Source organism: Podarcis liolepis (genome assembly GCF_965112155.1).
Source record: "Podarcis liolepis genome assembly, chromosome: 1".
NCBI classification, from domain to species: Eukaryota; Metazoa; Chordata; class Lepidosauria; order Squamata; family Lacertidae; genus Podarcis; species Podarcis liolepis.
Genome location: NC_139554.1, coordinates 82,478,633 through 82,494,747, shown reverse-complemented (window position 1 = coordinate 82,494,747; position 16,115 = coordinate 82,478,633). Strand labels below are relative to the sequence as shown.

General features: G+C 44.9%; 1 protein-coding gene across 5 annotated transcripts in view; it reads right to left on the bottom strand.

The window, feature by feature from the left end:
• Window positions 1–9,045, bottom strand: part of SLC43A3 (solute carrier family 43 member 3) — a 43,651-nt gene extending 34,606 nt beyond the window's left edge. The window contains exons 1-2 of one of the 5 annotated variants that reach the window (XM_083514051.1): window positions 7,888–7,968; window positions 6,385–6,452 (exon numbers count right to left, since the gene is read on the bottom strand). The gene's annotated coding sequence lies outside the window, so the exon portion shown is untranslated. Of the gene's footprint in view, window positions 1–6,384; window positions 6,453–7,486; window positions 7,623–7,887; window positions 8,008–8,935 lie in introns of those variants that run through there. The other 4 variants (XM_083514052.1, XM_083514043.1, XM_083514050.1 and 1 more) reach the window with 4 other exon arrangements.
• Between the last annotated feature and the right edge of the window lie 7,070 nt (window positions 9,046–16,115).

Genomic DNA, 16,115 nt, shown 5'->3' with positions numbered 1-16,115 from the left:
GTTTGGTTCCTCCCTTGAAAATGGGAAACAGCAGCTGGTCCAGAATCACAGCTTCTTGGTTAGTGGTCAGGAATGGACTGCAGAGTTTGTGCAGTGCTAGAAGAACTGCACTGGTCTGGACTACAGGTTAGTTTCCAGGCACAATCCAAGGTGGTAGCTCTTTTACAGTCCTCAATGTCCTGGACAAGGATACCTCTGGTAGCACTTTTCCCTACCTAAACTGCCTTGTGTGCTTGATTTGTCTCTCAAACCCCTTTCCTGGCCTCCACAACCAGGGCCAGCCTGAGGCTAACCTGATGGAGTGAGTGAAGATATACATGAGGAACAAGGGGGCAAGAAAGATTGACATCGGGATCTGCTGCCCCCAGGGATACTGTCACCTCATCTGGACTCATGGGCGGGTGAAACCTGGCCACAACTCTCAGAGGCAGAGCTGGTAGCTACAAGAAACAGGTCCTTTTGGGCAGCAGCACATATGCCCTTTAGAAATCTGTCCAGAGGAGCCGAGGTCCAAAGAGAAGTTGGCAACCCTAACCACCACATTTCCCCGTTTAGAGGGCAATGTCTCCAGGTGGAAAACATAACTTTCAAGCATAATGGAGCCCCAGTATTTTAGAAATGTACTGTCTCTTTTACTAATTTTTCAGAGGAGAGCTCTTTATTCCACCGCAAACCCTTCCTGTACTGTCCAGATGACTAAACCAGGGTTGCGACATTTCAAAAGGTGAAAATCCAAACACAAAAGTTGTTGTGTGTTTTTTGCATTTTTAAACTATTTTTAAGAAAAATCAGCAAAATGACACTGCCGCCATGGGTTGCCATATGGATTTTCCAGGACATTTCACCAATTTCTGCCCAGACACTGCTTTCAACTTCAGTATTCTGGGTATGTCTAGGAAAATCTGGACATATGACAACCCTAACTAAACTTTCACGTAGTGTGTATACTGTGTTCAAATTGTAGAATGGGTAACATCTCAGTTGTGGTGCATATATTTTCAGGTTAACAGATAGCTAAACAATATGTGTGGATTATCAACAGGTAATGTGCACAGAAAAGAAATTCTTAAGAAAATGGTCTCTTGGAGAGGTCCAATGCAATTACATATGTCATATCACAGAATCATTAATGATGACTTTTCCTAAGTTGTTTGGAACCTGATGGATCTGCCTGCTGTTAACCAAGTAATTTCTAGCACTAATTTCTCATGAGACTATCTCTAGAGCAGGGGTGGGAAACCTGAGACCATCCAGATGTTCCTAGACTACAGCATGCATCATCCCTGAACATGTCAGCTGGAGCTGGTGGAAACTGGAGTCCAACAAAATCTGGAGATACACAGATTCCCCCGTCTCCCAACATATTATGTCACAACAGATAGAGAGGTTCTGTTGTGCAAGGCCCTTTAAAATGCATGGGAGTTGTATAGCAGCACAACTATGTTTTATCACTGCTCACATCCATTTTAATTGGGCTAAAGGAACAGGAAAACATCCTAGTGTACAAACCATTTTAACCAATACATGTGGCAGGTGTCTGTTTTGTCTTGAGTTGCAAAAAGGCTGTAGCTATAAAGCAGTGAAGAAAAACTAACCAGATCCACCCATTAGTTTTGAGAGGTGGCGGAGGAAGAAGGGAGACAAGGAAGGTGTTTGAAATGCCTTCATCATAATCACCCAGATTGTTTTGCTTGCAGAAAAAGCCAAAGAGAGAAGAGGTAATAAGGCTGCCCGGCTGGGAAGGAAGACTGAAAGGAATCTAATCACAAAGTAAAACAGAATCTGTGTGCAAGGTATAGGAGCAGCAGCAAATAAGTCTGACATAAAGAGCAACATGCTGATGACAGTACTCTGTCATTTAAACCATGAACAGTCAGTGGGGCTGTAAAACAAGAATACTTTTGCGGTAAATTATCTGGAATTATCTGGGAAAGCTACAGTAGAGGCTCCTCATTATACAGATTGATTGTTTCTATTTTAAACGTTCGCAGGCACGCACACACACAAAGCCCTAAGGCCACTACTTATGCACCTGAGACAGTCATTCAGGAATGCCGACTCAGGTGCACTGCATTTCAGCAATCCCAACGGAAGCAGAATCAGTTCCTCAGTCACCTTTGGGGGAGGGGATGCTTCTTTTGGGCTGTGTCCCACAAACCATAATTTCAGCATTTTCTTCCACTTCTCTGTTTTGTTAGTACTGTATTGTGTAAATCAAATAGTAGTAGGGACATACATTTCATTTCATTTCATTTCATTTCATTTCATAACCTACATTGCAAGTAAGACATGTTGAAATGCTGGGTTGCCAACTTTTTAAGGGCCCTGTTCCCTTCTTGGCAGGGGCAGCCTGGTGTGTGTGTGGGGGGAGGCTATGTTACTAAGTGGAGCTTTCCTCATTACTTTTGCCTCCTTGCTAGGAAAAGTTGTTAAATTTCTGCTCATTAGACTGCAGTTAAATGGTCAGGAACAGGGCTGGTATGAATGTTGGCAACCCTTCAGATGTTCCTATACTATGCATAACAAAGCTCTTGCTTGTTTGTTTATGAGGGGATAATCATTTATACAAGAACAATAGTAAGTTGCATTTAGAGAGAAAAGACAACCCAGATTTACCCCCAAAAAGAATCTTGGACCTGTAAGCAGAACAAACCAACCCTGGGAGAGTACAGTTTATGGTCTCTTTAGGGAAAATGAGGTACAGCTTGTGGATACCAGGGCTGAAGGCAAACTCTCTACCATCAGCCTCTTCGCCAGTCCAAATTCACATCTCTTTTGGATATAAAAGACTAGCTCATTAAATGCCAAGCATGACACTGCTGGAACAGACCAAAACTGTCCAGCATATGACCCCCAGGGACTGGTTTCCTTGGATTATAAACAGCCTATTCATGGTGCTACAATGCACACCTCCCCCTCTCAGAAACACTTCATAGTCTTCTCATTCCATACAGAGCTCCCTTCTGTGCTACAGAGACGGACTCTCTGTCCAAAATCAGTCTTGCTCCTCCTCCTCATGAAGTACAATCCCTCTTATGCATCTGCCCATATCACTGGCTTTCCAGGTCTCCATTTTCTTTTTTTACTGACCCTATATTTGTACAGTACAGTACAGTAAAAAGGTATGTTGCAAATAAGTAAAGTTTTTTCTCATCACTTGTATCTCCTTATTTGTTTGTTTTTAAAAAATCACCGGCAGACTGTCTGCTTGCCAGGTGTTTGAGGCAGAAGAACATGATTGTCAAAAATAGTTGCTGATCATGTTAAGACTAAAATAAAATTTAAAAATTGGTGCCTTGAAGCATTCTAATATAAGGAACAGAACCATTAATATGTATGCAGAGTAACATAAAAAGAGATCATTAATTGATTTGAGTTTGGGAAGAATTCACTTTCAATTTGTGAATAATTAACTACATAAAACAGAATAGAGAGACACGAAGGTCATGAGCAGAAATGCATTGAACAAAATGCCCTTGCTGGTCAGTAGGTATGCTGCTAAGCAACTACCAAAGGCTCTGATTCAGCAAAGCATTTAACTCAAATCCAGCAAACTTAGCAAGCCACACTGTGAAGCACCTCTCCTTTAAAAAGCAGGTGTGGAGCAGGAGGTGAGGGGCTTGAAGTGGGCTGTGGGGAGACAGCTGGCTGAGGTGTAAAGAGAGGTGTTGGGGAATGGTTGTAGACAATATCGGCAAACAGAGCAAACAGGGATGGCAGCTCCTTGTATGTTTGATACCCTTTTAACTGGCCAGGGGAGGCGAGTCTGGCTGCTGAAAAATAGCCCTGGGAATTGCAGCTTGGCAAGAGTGCTGCAAATAAAGTTAGAATTCTCTAACCTCTATTTACATAGCAATTCCTTAAGGAGACATAATTATGGTTAGGGAGAATCTTGTCTTAAACCAGCTGAGCAAGTAGCCTTACCCTTTTCCTCTGAAGAATATCAATTCTCCTCATAGAGGCAGCAATACAATCAAAATTATCTGCAGAGAGGGATCCTATGCAGGCCTACTTGGAAGTGTATTCTGTTGAGCTCAGGGAGACTTGCAGTAAAATCCTATGCATGTCTACCTCTAGAAGTAAACCCTTGATTTTAATGAGCCCTACTTCCAGGTATGTGAGTATATTACAACCTAAATTCCTAGTAAATGCACTTAGGATTGGAGTCTAAAGACAGGGCTATATTGACTTAAGGTCAATTCAAAGTATAAAGTATCTAACAAAGACAGCAATTCTACACCCACTTACATGGAAGCAAACTGCACTGAACTCAGTGGCACTTGCTTCCAGGGAGACATATATAGGATTGCACTGTTCATTCCAATTACATTTTAGTAGTTGTGTGATACTCTTGGAAGTCCCTTTTCTGTGACAATATTTAGATATCTTATCCACCCAAAATTAATAAGAGGTGGCAATAGCCTTACTGCTGCCCTTCAGAGATTCTGAAATGTGGGGTCAGACCTACACAGCAAAACAAACAAACTAACCCTCCTTAAAAGTTTATTATGGCTCTTATCTTCAGTGATAGCCAAGGTCAAATCCACTAGGGATTTGCTTCTTGACTAGCTCCAGGCCTCATTTATTTTATCCTTGTTGCTAATTTCAGCTGCTATGTTGACTTTCCAAACAGTGGAGTGGGGATAAGGACATTTTCCAAGCTTCAGACTCCCCCATCTCCTGGGTCAACAAGAATAAAACTTTCCACAGGAACTCTGATTTCACAACATATTGTCATGGCTATCAGATCGAAAAGAGAAGAAGGCCTACAGCTTTAATTATCTCACAGCAGAGCTTTTCTAACCCCTTGCTGAAATCCCCTTTTTCAACAGAAACCCTCTCCTCTTTTACATCTCACCTAGGGCTTTCAAAGGTGGAATTGAGGGGGTGGGGGTGGGCGGGGGAGAACAATTTTGCAGATTTCCTTTAAAAATGCTTTTGGGGTATCCTGGTTTTTACTTTTTGAAATATGGCAACCCTGCCTCACCACACTTGCATTCTGTTTATAGAATGGGGAAAAATATGTTGCAATTCAGTAGTGTCAATGTGACTGTTTTGTACTCCCGGGTCTTTACAGTGTAACCTATAAACTAATAGCAAACTGATTTTATAGTCAAAATGGCAACATTCACACACAAACAGGTTTGGGGAAAACCTGAGGTTTATAGCAGTACAAGAAAAATATTTAGAGGGAAAGCCCTACAGGGATGAGGAGTAAACACACACACACACAGGGGACGGGGGGGGGGGAATGTTCAGTGAGGACTGAGCATAAACAAGATGCTGACTTACTGTTAAAGAGAGAGAGAATAGAACAGAGTATCCTAGCAAAGGTTAGCTGCTGGCATCCAGCACACCACATTGCAACATTTTGTTGCAGGTTCCACTTGCTGACCACTCATTTGGGAGAAGAGTTTTTCCATGCAAAACTATCTTTCTCTACACCAGCAGTCAAACACATTTACACAGCCTGCCACACACCTAAATAATATGCACTACACTCTTGTGTATGCATGCCTGCACATCCAAGCGCACCTTGTTTCTGCAAAGAGGGAGTGAAGGGAAGGCCCAGGCACATTTCACAGCATTTTGGCTTCCTAAAGCAAATAAATGTACAAGTAGCTGTGAAACATGTTTTTAAAAATATGATCTAAGGAAAAACAAACACCGCCTAATTATACATGCGGTTTCCTCAAGGTCTTGGTCATCCCATGAGAGAGCTTTCTCCTTTTCAAAGAGGGAAGTTAGCTCATGCTCAGAAGCATAAGGTCCATTCAGAAATGTCCACAAGCAGTGGACAGGACCGAAAGGAAACACAAGTCTAGGGGAATTGACAACTGCTCTAATACTCCTAGACCATACTCCCATTTAATTCCATTTTCTTCCCAGCAAACAGATGAGAAAGTAGTAATTGATGCAAATTGTTCTCCTGCCGATACAAAAGGGAGATGCTTGGATATTTGGTTAAACTGATAAAAAGACAAGGTTCTGTGCAGTTTCTGACCACCTGAGGCATAGACACAGACGACACTGTCCATTTCCTGAGCAGCACAAACTGCAGGGCCTGTATAAACTTTTAGGTAATAATTGAGCAAGTGGAAGATAAAATGAGGACTTTGCGAAATATATGATTCACCAGACCTCAGTAGGGCACAAAATCATGTGTTCTTGCTTATGAGCAAGAAAAAGAGGCAAGAGAGAAGTCTGCAGATATCAGACAAAGACTGATTCTTCTCATTATCTCCTTGCCTGCCATTTCAGGACCACAAACAGTGGACAGGACCTCGGATAAATGCTGGAGGCAGTGTTTTTTTGGTTTTGAAAAGAGGAATAAGGCTGCAATGCTGCACACACTTACAAGGGAGTAAGTCCCACTGTACTCACATATTGCTTTTGTCCCACTGTTGCCTCTGGTCAAACAGTTGTTGAAACAATACGAAATGCTGCAAAACCTGTTTGTCAGACATAACAATGGGATGAGTCCATATGCCCTACTCAATGGCATACTCTAGCTTCAACTCTGAAAAGCAAGCAAAACAAATCACTAAAGAGCTTCTCTTGGGATTCCAGAGACCACTTCTGAGCAAGGCCTGTCTTTACCCAGAATCCTCCTACCTCAATATTTCGCAACAAAAACTCTTCCTCCTTGTCCCAGGGGTCTAGAACACCACCAGGTACTCACCTGCTCCAAAGGATACATGCTAGTACTGCCAGCTTTTCTCTAGAGAGCCAGGCCTGCCATGAATTCCACATCTACTTATGCTAGTCAAGGCTGTTGACTTTCAGCATCCCAAAACCACAACACGGAACAATTTCCAGGTGTGCTGTAAGTAGTGCATGTTTGGCTTTCCTTTCAGAGCAGAGACAGATATGGGGGCTATTTTAATTTTCTGTAGAATTTTATATTGGGTCGAGATCTTGGCCTATTCATCTGTTTTCAGTAATGACACCTACCCTGGAGACAGGACAATTAAGAAACCTAAATAAATGCACAGCACGTGGGATACAAACACTTCCTCACAACGACACGTCTGCTCAGAATTTATTTGGGTAGCCCACCTCTCATCTCTGAATAGTCACTACCTGTATCCATATAACCTCAGGCAACCTCGGGGCCATGAGTTCGAGCCCCACTTTGGGCAAAAGATTCCTGCACTGTAGGGGGTTTGGACTAGATGACCCAAGTCTACGATTCTGATACAAAAAGCAAGAAACACCTCCCTTCTATTCTTTGACCACCTTTGAGAGCAACCTGCTCACACACACCTGTACAAGTCAAACTTTCTGATGTCTTCCTATGAAGTTAGGCGCCGAGGCTGCTTCCCTCCCCACATTTTCACGGCAGCAGTAGCGGCCGGACACGTGGCTCATTTATTCAGAAGTCGCCGGCGATGCATTCAAGGTAGGCAAGCTCGAGAGCAACCAACTTCCAAGATCCCTCTAACAAATAGGCGCTTTTAGGGGGCACCTGGCGCTCCAGACATACCTCCTTCCTAAGGCTCAGGGCCCCTCTTCCACTCAGTCCAGTGCGAAGAGGGGGACGTCGACTAGCCCCGTGTGGCCAAAGGACAGGCTGCTCTGGAAGAGACCACTATCCGTCCCGTCCCCGTCCCCCCCCGCTTGGAAGAGACCACTATTCCTCCCACCTGCAAATATGCGCGCTGGCAACCTCCCTCAGCTGCAGGTACTTTCCCCTTCCCTCCCCACGCGCGCGGAGGTGTCAGTCACCGGCCCCGCCCCCGCCCTGCCCCCCCTGGGGCCCCTCGCCGATTGGGTGGCCGCCTCTCCCTGCCTACTCCCTCCCCTGCTCGCAGGAGGCTCCCGGAGACAGGCCCGCCCCAGCCCCACATGAAAGGAAGCCGCGCGCATTTGCTCCCGCGGACTCACCCTGCCCGCGTCAATCCGGCCGGCCGACTGTTGTCATAGCGGTGGGTCGTGCAGCCCTGGCCGCACGCCACGGGTGTCCTCCATAGGCAGCGCGGGGTGCTCTGACGTCAGCGCGGAGACACGCCTCTCCCGCTCGCCGTCTCTTCAGGAGCCGCGTATTGGACCAGCCCCCGCCCCCCTGGGCCGCGCCAGATGAAAGGGATTGTTCTCCTCGACACCTTCGGCGCGCCAAAACGGCCGCGCTTTTCGCCCTTAGCCCTCCTGGAACCCTATATATAGGCTGCCGCAGCCCTATCGGGGATTTAGCTCAGGGGGGAGACACGTGTCAGAAATGGAGTGGCGGCGTGCCGGAGTGACAACATGAACTGGGCCACTTCAGATGATCGCCAACAACAACAACAACAGACCGGAGCAGCAACACAACCGTGCTGGTTTTGAACCACTGTTCGTGACGCCCTCGATCCAATACAGGGTTTCTCAAACTTGGGTCTCCAGCTGTTTTTGGACTACATCATCCCTAGCTAGCAGAACCAGTGGTCAGGAATGATGGAAATTGTAGCCCCCCCCAAAAAAAAACCCCAACCAGCTGGAGACCCAAATTTGGGAAACCCTGATCCAGTACATTTTGCTCTCTGAGGCAGACATAAGAAGCTGCTTTTTACTGCGCCATACCATCGGGTCCATCTAGCTCAGTATTGTCTACACTGACTGGTAGCTGCTTTCCAGGATTTCAGACCAGGATCTCTCTCAGCCCTACCAGGAGATGGTGGAGATTGAGCCTGAAGCCTTCAGCTCATAAGGCAAACCCTTTAATTCTCCCCTAAGTAATTTTGGGCACATCAGACAAAAAAAGAAAGGAGGCCATTTCCCCCTCCTTAGTAAAAATACAATAATAAATAACACTTTGCTTCCCTGCCAAATCCGCCACCTGAGGCAGCTGCCTCACTCTGCCTGCAGTCCTGCTTTTCCTGTGTGCTAGTTTCTTGTTTTCAGGGATTTTGCTCAAACTGGAGGTCAGGGAGAACTATTCAAAAGTGGAGTCCCATACCTGTTGCCAGAAGTAGTACAGAGTATTTTACCACCTCCGCGTTTGATGTCCTACCATGTAGTTCTGCTGCGTGTGCTGAAGACCCAGTACTATCTAGAGATCATACTTCTATCACCCCACCCAGGAAAAGCAAGTGAGGATTTGCTGTTTTGATAACACTGTGTGCCAGTTTCCTACACGCATGTGCCAAAGTGACTCACAACACAAAAAACAATGATACAATAACTGCAGTACATATAACTGTTACAAAAAAGCCTCCCTTTAATTCACTTGAAAGGCAATCTGGCAGGCCACCAACTGCTGGGAAAGGAGGGGAAAGAGCATCCAGCTGTGTAAAGGGAGATAGGAGCACAATTCTTAGTGAGCCCAACATATTTCAGATCCAGTTTATCCTCAGGGGTGCTCTCAAATCAGGATTGTCAATATGGTATTGAAATACTGTTACAACTTGCTAACCTGGCACTCTGCATTTTTCATGTTAATTGAATCTTTTTCATGAACAGTCTGAAAAAACTTGGACCGCCATTCATAGACTCATGGAATTGTACAATTAGAAGGGATCATGAGGGTCATCTAGTCCAACCCCCTGCAATATAGGATTCTTTTGCCCAGTGTGGGGCTTGAACCCATGACGCTGAGATTAAGAGCCTCATGCTCTTCCGACTGAGCTATCCTTGTGATTCATCTGCTTTTACATAAACTGGCTACTGCTGAGAACTCTGTGAAGTTCTCCCAGGTTGGAAGTAATTGTACAGGAAAATACACAGGAAAGCAGATAAGGAGAGACAAACCAAAGAGAGCCAGATAAAAGTGACCAGTGGCCCCTGATTTGTTGTAGGTTTGCCTGTAACGTGCCCACATTTTCTCTGTCTTTCTTTGGGGAGGCTCCAGAATGTGCAATGATCAGAGCCCAGTATACACATGTGTCAGGGGTTCAGGAGCAGAGACGCAGAGAAGGGAGGAGACAGAGAGCGAGGGGGAGGAATACGAAGGAAGGATGAGTGGGGATGACGACCCGAGATCACCGAGCCTGTCTAGCGAGTCCGAGGATTCCCAGAAGGGAGCGCCAGCAGCCAGAGCAAGGGGGGAGAGCAGGGGGACACCCCAGGAAGAAGGGTCCAGAGAGGGATCAGAAAGCAGCAGTTGGAGATCGGGACCCACGTTCCCAGCCGGGAGCAGCGGGGAGAAAGGGGACCAGATATCGGGCTCCGGAGACTTTCAGAAGGAGGGAGGGCATGAGTCAGGAGTAGTCATGCCCACCTCGGGGAGCGAGGAAACGATCAAGAGGAAAGTGGAGAGTTGGGCGCGCGCGCCAAGTTCAAATGTAACGGAAGCTGGCGCAGTCAGCAGCCCAGAGAGTGAACCGGGTCCCAAAGCCCGCCGCAAGGAGGCGGAAGGGTCAGGGGGGTCCGCGTCAGAAGAGAGTAGGAAGGGAGAGACCCAGGGGGGCAGGAGGACCCAGAGACAGAAGGAAAGGCGCAGGAGGTGGAGCAAGGCTAGGGTATTAAGCTGGTGCGCTAGAGGCGGAGACTCAGACGGGTCTTCGTCGTTCTGACCTAGAAGAAGTAGGGCTGCACGTTGCAGTTTGGAAATGGAACCTGTAATCCAATAAAGACTCTTTGAAACTGAACGCTGGCTGACTTGGTCCTATGTGAGCTGGGACTGGGCGGCAGCCCTGACAACATGTCTGTTTGTTGGCATGGTGTGTGTAATGTGTAGCCAGCCTCTTGAGCTTGCAGTTTTTGTTGAGCAGCAAAGCTGAGTATGTTTTGAATTGCTAAGAAAATGCTAGTGGTTATGATGGGCAGAGTGTGTGGCAGGTAATCTAAGAGTTAACCAGCCAGAGAACTATTGTTATTGGTGGCTATAAATATATGTGAATGAATGAATGAATGAATGAATGAATGAAAGATAGATAGATAGATAGATAGATAGATAGATAGATAGATAGATAGACAGATAGATGATAGATGATAGATGATAGATGATAGATGATAGATGATAGATGATAGATGATAGATGATAGATGATAGATGATAGGATGAGACAAGCAGCATCAGACCAAAGGCTGTCAAGTCCAATATCCTGTTCCCATATTGAACAAGCTGAAGCCTATTGGAAAACCACATCCAAACATGAACACAAAAGCATTATCCCTATTGTAGATAGTATAATTTGGAGACCTCTGGGAAAGTGCACCGCAACCCTTAATGGAACCCTTTTCAGTGAGAGCCAGGTCACCCAATGTCAAGGTGAAGGGTATGTTTTGCTCTCACCACAATAGTATCAAATACAGCACTTTGCCTAGCAAGCATTCACTTATATAAGTGGGGCTAGGCAAAAATATTTTGCTGCCTAAGGCAAAGAACAAAATGGTAATGCACCCATTCCACATACAAAAACCTGACAGGACTGCCAGCTGAATCTTCTTTCAACATTGGTGGTGGGACAACATCTTCCACCATACACAGCTTAGGAGGTACAGGACTAACTTGCTTAGGAAACTCAGGAATGGAGGTGGGAGTGCACCTACCTCCTGACATCTTCCACCTGAGGCAGCTGTCTCATTCTGCCTAATGGTAGGTCTGGCTCTGTGTGTATAAAAGGGGATACCATCAAGTAGGGGCTAAACCTTATGCCTGCTCTTATATTCACATCTCCACCTTTCATATTCACATTCCTGATTCTTAACCTGTGTAATCCCATCCTGTGTTCAGTTTCACACTAAACTGTGATAGTGTGTTGGAGAGTGGGTTACATCTGTATTTCTACCTACCTCAGTGCAGCTAATGACCTTGCTATTGTATATAATATGAGACCTGTGTCCTTTAAATAATTCACCAAAAAGAGGACCACACTTATGGGAGAGAAGGCCAAACCATTTGACTAGTCAATTGTGGAGGCTGCAAGGTTTTTTATAGTTAGGAAACCTGAAAGAAATATACAATTTTACATCTGTTGAAGTAGTAGTGTGCATAATGCATAAATTAATCCAGTGGGTTTTAAAACAAAAGCAAAAACCTGCAATCAATAAATAAGTAAATAACCTCCAGAACTATTTGAATACTGGCGGAGGGGACAGGTAACAAAAGGATAAATTCTCAGCTGATCCAGAAGTAGGGTTGTCCTACTCCCTTTAACACAAAGAACAGTTGGTGTTATGTGGCAAGGCTTATAAAAGGGATTAATCCAGCTGATCTAGAATGTATACTGATGTCAGTATGGTTTGGATTTTACTACTCCACTTTGAGGACTGAATGCGATGTGACCTAGTGTTGCAGTGAGGGTTAGATTTCAGGGCCATAATCCAGGGACCCGGGGGCAGGGGGAATTGCCACTCAGGGCATGGCAGGTTATGGTGGCAGTGGCAAACCTGCCCCATGTTAGCAGCTAAGCCAGCATGCTGGGGCTCACCTGGACAAGTGATCACTGCTGCAGTCTTCATTTTTTCTTATTTTAATTTTTTTATATAGTTGAGAGCTGTGATCCATCCTTAAGCACTCCCCCTCTCCAGCTCCAATACCAGAAGGAAGCCCAACTCATGGCTATGTACACATTGGTGCCTTGAAAAGCAGTGAGGTAGCTTCCCTCCTCACTGCAACTGACTTTCTTACATTGCTGTGTACACTGGAGAGGTTTCTTCATCCCAGATAACAATGACTGGTTTCATTCCCCACACTGCATTGCTGCATATATGCAATGCACACCCCTCTGCTTAACCTCAGCTTTCTTTTTTTCTCATCAAATGGAAGCTGGTTTAAAGGGAAGTGCATCAAAGAGGAGTATTCCTTAAGAAGCTGCAGGATTCAGATGCATTGTGGCTAACATCATGTGTGCTCAACTTCAAGCACCAGCAGTGGGAGTGCAGTGCAGTCAGAGTACACCATAATGTGTACAACACAGCCTAAGAGAAAAGTGTCTGTAGCAATAGGAGAGGCACTGCCTGGGAGGATCCAATTTCCCTCACCCACATGCTTCTTGAAGTTAAAATCAGAATTCACTCTCCCTTTATATGTGTGTGTGGTCAGAAAAGACACATCTATAAACAGATGCCCTCATCATATCCACTTTGGTTCTCAGAAGAACTCACTAAGTTATCAGTAGCAACATGGATGGGCAAAAAACCTCTCCTTACTGGCTCTGGTGCTGAAAACCTGACAGATTCTGACTGAAAGCCACAGCTGCTTCCACTGCTGAGCTGGGCTATCTGTCTCACCAAGCCGCATTCTCCCAATACATCACTGCAGAAAAGCCACTGAACCCAGAAGCAGGCAGACAGGGAGCCGGGCCAGCCCATGCACTCTGGCAGCCACTCTGCATGTGCCTACATTGCTATGCTCCTATGATGCATGCTGGCCTCTATGGTTGCATTGGGGCATGTGCTGGAGCAGTGAGCAAGTGGCAGTGAAGTCTTGGAGGGCAGAACTTTGTCGCCAAGAATACTCTGCACCCCCTTAGGTAGCCTGATTCTCTCATGGGTGGTAGAGGACACTGTCCTGTTGCTAGTGCAGAAATAAGATTCAGCTACCAGTCCTGAACCAATAGGCTTCTGTACATGCCATGGGTTGATGTGGGGGCAGCCCTGTGCTTCACCTTAAGGTAGCAAAGTGCATTGGTCTTGCTACTGTGAGCCAGACATACAACAATAGCATATGCTCTGCAGTCCCCTGCACCATCATGGGTGAAAATTGCACATGTGCCTGCTTTGCAATTATAACATATCTTTGGGACATATATTTGTTATCTGAAGAAGCGTGCATGCACACCAAAACTCATACCAATAACAAACTTAGTTGGTCTCTAAGGTGCTACGGGAAGGAATTTATATATTTGGAAGTAACTGTAGCTGATTCACACATCTCCCTTTCATATAGGAGATATATATCCACTATTAAGTGTGAAGAGTTCATGCATGTTTATTTCACTTCATGAGCACATAGCAGAACTGTGGTTGCAATGAAAAGGCATACATGTGTTCCTCCCTACATGATAGTAGAGAAGTACTGCTGGCACATCCTATTTCCTACATGAAAATCATTGATTCAATGTGTGAAGCATCCTTACAGCTTGCAAAATCCTGTAACTGAAGCAAAACTGCTACTGAGCTCATTCAAGAGGGTATGTGTATGTGCACATATTTTCCATGATGCGTGGGTGTTTTTTCATATTGAAAAAGAAGTTATGCATGAAGCAGCCCCAGAATGAACACCAAGTATTGAAAACAAGAAGAGTCTTATGATACCTTAAAGACTGAAAGATTTATTATGGAAAAAGTATTTAGGGACCAAATAAATGTTATATCATCATAAATCTGTTTGCCTTTAACATGAAACAAGATACTATGTTGACTTTTCTCCAATAGACTTGGCTAACCCCCCTGGAGGTTGTTGCCAAGTTTTGAAATTTTACCAGCAGCCAGCAGAGGGGGCTTTAGGCCCATGTATATGTATCACTGCAATTTGACATGCCCTTTACCTAGTCTGTCTTCTGCCTTATGCATAATCAGGCAAAGTGCAGAAGGGTGCAAGCATGTATTTGAGGCTTGAAAGGTCTAAAACAGGTAAGTTTGAGAGGTGTTACTAGCAAGATTTACATCATAGTTCTTCAGCTGAGATCTGGTGCGCAGCAGAGGAACTCCTTGCAGATCCAACAATGATGGTGGAAAAAATGCTGGGGATGGATTGATGGCTCATTGGATGCATAGTGGGTGCCCAAAAAAAGAACCACCTGTTTGGTGCAAAATACTCTATGTGCTGTATGTAAAAAGAAATACCCGCAGTATCAGAAAGCCTACTTGTTATTCATTTGTCTGTAGCTTTTATTTCTTTTTATGCTGTGTTGTAATATTGTACACCACCACAGTTGTTTTCAGATGGTGGACAATTAATAAAATTATTTAAATAGAATATGCAGATAATCCATTACATGGACAGAAGTCCCATTGAAATGAGTTGGCCTTTCTTTGAGTAAACATGCTTAGAGTTATTGTATTGCACTTGTTGCACACGAATCAGAATTTTAAAAAATGGGAAAGTGCAGCAATTCAGAGGCATATTGAAGGACTATGTTGGATTCTGTGGACAGAGGAAAGATGTAGTTTCAGATGGACCCCCGATGTCTTCACAGTCAGGTTTTAATGATCAAATGTGTAGTATGAGAAGAGAAAGCCTGGAAACATATAAAGAGTACATTTTCAGAAGAAGAAGAAGAGGAGGAGGAGGAGGAAGAGTTTGGATTTGATATCCCACTTTATCACTACCCGAAGGAGTCTCAAAGCGGCTAACATTCTCCTTTCCCTTCCTCCCCCACAACAAACACTCTGTGAGGTGAGTGGGGCTGAGAGACTTCAAAGAAGTGTGACTAGACCAAGGTCACCCAGCAGCTACATGTGGAGGAGTGGGGAAGCGAACCCGGTTCACCAGATTATGAGTCCACCGCTCTTAACCACTACACCACACTGGCTCTCTGCATCATTGATTAGCAGTAGAAGGGCCATAGCCGAGTGCTAGAGCATCTGCTTCAAATGCAGTACGTCCCAGGTTCCATCCGAGGCATCTTCAGGTAGGATTTTGGGGTATCTCCCATCTGAACCCCAGAAGACCCATTAAAAGTCAGTGTCGCCATTGCTGAGCTAGATGGATCAGCGGTCTGATTCAGTACAATGCAGCTTCCTATGCTCCCATCTCTGGTGAGGGGCAGGGCTTCCAGATGAGATAGTGTGGTTTAGAAGCATGTTTTGTGCAAGCATTGAAGAATCAGAACGGAACAGACATTCCCATCGTTTCCTGTTAGTTGACAAGTCCATTCCAGCCAGGTCCTTTCAGAATCTGCATAGAGATGAATGGTGCTATTTAAACTCATTTTTTAATGATCTCATACCAGGGGTTGGATAGTAAGATAACCAAGTTTGCAGATGGCATCAAATTATTATGGATGATAACATCAAACAGACTGTGAAGAGCACCAAAAGGGTCTCTTCAAACTGGGTAACTGAGCAACAGATGGCAGAGGAGATTCAACATAAATAATAAGTGCAAAGTAACATACATTGGCTATTGGGGAGTGGGAACAGTTCCAACTTCACATATATATTCCAGTGGGGTTTGAAATGACTGCATTCAACTGTAAGAGATCACGGGGTCATGGAAGTTGCACTGAAAAAGTCAGTCCGTTGTGCTGT